Below are 2,885 nucleotides of genomic sequence, written 5' to 3'. Positions count from 1 at the left end.
TCTCCTGGAAGGATCAACAAAAGCCTCAACAAGGCTTTAACAATGGTGGACGCAATAGGCTGAATAATAGTAAGCCATATCCATCATCTTCTCAGCAACAGACAGAGAATCTGAACAAAAATTCTAATTTAACCAATATAGTCTCTGATCTGTCAAAGGCCACTTTCAGTTTCATGAATGAAACCAGATCCTCCATCAGAAATTGGAGGCACAAGTGGCCAGCTGAGTAAGAAAGTATTGAAACTCCTCCCAGTACTCTCCCAAGCAATACAGAAGAAATCCAAAAGGAGAGTGCAAGGCCATTGATTTAATCAAATGGCCGAATGCATAGGGAGGAGGAAGACGAAAATCCTAGTGAGGAAGACCTCCTGGGACGTCCCTCAACAAGAAGGAGTTTCCTATTAAGGATCCAGAGGAATCTGAGGCTCATCAGAGACCATAGAGATTCCATTAAACTCCTTTGCCATTCATGAGCTCTGAAGATATTCATCCTCTGAAGAGGATGAAGATGTGACTGGAGAGCAAGTTGCTCAATATTAGGAGCTATCATGAAGCTGAATGCCAAGTTGTTTGGTAATGAGACTTGGGAAAGTGAACCTCCCTGCTCATTAGTGAACTAGATACTTGGATTCAGGAACTCTACCTCAAAAGAAACAAGATCCTGGCAAATTCTTAATACCTTGTACCATTGGCACCATGAGCTTTGAAAAAGCTCTATGTGATCTGGGTCAGGGATAAATCTTATGCCACTCTCTGTAATAGAGAAGCTGGGGATCATTGAGGTGCAACCTGCCTTGTTCTCATTACAATTGGCAGATAAGTCAGTAAGACAAGCTTATGGAATAGTAGAGGATGTGCTAGTAAAGGTTGAAGGCCTTTACATCCCTGCTGATTTCAAAATCCTAGATACTAGGAAGGAAGATGATGAATGCATCATCCTAGGAAGACCTTTCCTAGCCACAGCAGAAGCTGTGATAGATGTTAACAGAGGTGAGTTAGTCCTTCAATTGAATGGGGACTACCTTGTGTTTAAGGCACATGGCCATCCCTCTGTGACAAAAGAGAGTAAGCATGAAGAGCTTCTCTCAGTTCAGAGTCAAGAAGAGCCCACACAGTCAAATCTAAGTTTGGTGTTGTGAGGCCACAACCAAACTCTAAGTTTGGTGTTAAGATCCATATCCAAACTCTAAGTTTGGTGTGGACAACCATACAAATTGATCTGATCACCTTGTGGCTCCTTGAGAGCCACTGTCAAGCTATTGACATTAAAGAAGCGCTTGTTGGGAGGCAACCCAATTTTATTTATCTAATTTTATTTTATTTTGTTTTTTGTTATTTTTGTGTTTAATTAGGTACATGATCATGAGGAGTCACGAAAAAATCAAAAAAATTAAAAACAGAGTCAAAAACAGAAGAAAAAAAAATTGTTCACCCTGGAGGCAACGCAGACTGGCGTTCAACGCCAGTAAGATGCATCTGGCTGGCGTTCAACGCCAGAACAGAGCACCATTCTGGCGCTGAACGCCAGAACAAGCAACAACCTGGCGTTTAACGCCAGGATGTGCACACAGAGGACAAACTGGCGCTGAACGCCAGAAACAAGCATGAAACTGGCGTTCAACGCCAGAAACATGCATTACATGGGCGTTTAACGCCCAGATCATGCACCAATGGGCGTTTGAACGCCAGAATGATGCATAAAGGCAATTTACACGCCTATATGGTGAAGAAATGGTATTTCTTTTCACCTCAGGATCTGTGGACCCCACAGGATCCCCACCTCAGGATCTGTGGACCCCACAGGATCCCCACCTACCTTTTCTTTTAATCCTAATCACACTCTCCTAATCTAAATCTCATTTTCAATGTCACACTTCCCAAAAACCTTCACCAATCACCTCAACTCCTCTTCCCAATTACCCCATTCACCATTCACATCAACCTCCTCTTCCCCATAAACCCCACCTACCCTCATAAAATTCAAATTCAATTTCCCACCCTTTCCCACCCAAAATGGCCGAACTCCCACCCCCCTCTCCCTATAAATACCTTTCCTTTCTTCTTCATTTTCACACAACACAAACCCCTTCTTCTCCCATATAGCCGAAACCAATTCTCTCCCTCTCTACCCGATTCTCTTCTTCTTCTTCTACTTTTCTTTTCTTTCTTGCTCGAGGGCGAGCAAATTTTAAGTTTGGTGTGGTAAAAAGCCTAAGCTTTTTGTTTTTCATCACCATCAATGGCACCTAAGACCGGAGTATCCTCAAGAAAAGGGAAAGGGAAGACAAAAGCTTCCACCTCCGAGTCATGGGAGAAGGAAAGATTCATCTCCAAAAGCCATCAAGACCACTTCTATGATGTTGTGGCAAAGAAGAAGGTGATCCCCGAGGTCCCTTTCAAGCTCAAAAAGAATGAGTATCCGGAAATCCGACATGAAATCCAAAGAAGAGGTTGGGAAGTCTTAGCCAACCCCATGCAACAAGTCGGAATATTGATGGTTCAAGAGTTCTATGCCAATGCATGGATCACTAGGAACCATGATCAAAGTATGAACCCGAACCCAAAGAACTATATCACAATGGTTCGGGGGAAATACTTAGATTTTAGTCCGGAAAATGTGAGGTTGGCGTTTCATTTACCCATGATGCAAGGTGATGAACGCCCCTACACAAGAAGGGTCAACTTTAATCAAAGGTTAGACTAAGTCCTAATGGACATATGTGTGGAAGGCGCCCAATGGAAAATATACTCCAAAGGCAAGCTAGTCCAACTAAGAAGACTGGACCTCAAGCCTGTAGCTAGAGGATGGTTGGAGTTCATCCAAAGATCCATCATCCCTACAAGCAACCGATCTGAAGTTACTGTGGATCGGGCCATCATGATTC

This window comes from Arachis hypogaea, chromosome 5, assembly GCF_003086295.3.
Source record: "Arachis hypogaea cultivar Tifrunner chromosome 5, arahy.Tifrunner.gnm2.J5K5, whole genome shotgun sequence".
NCBI classification, from domain to species: domain Eukaryota; kingdom Viridiplantae; phylum Streptophyta; class Magnoliopsida; order Fabales; family Fabaceae; genus Arachis; species Arachis hypogaea.
Note: the sequence above shows the minus strand (reverse complement) of the source record.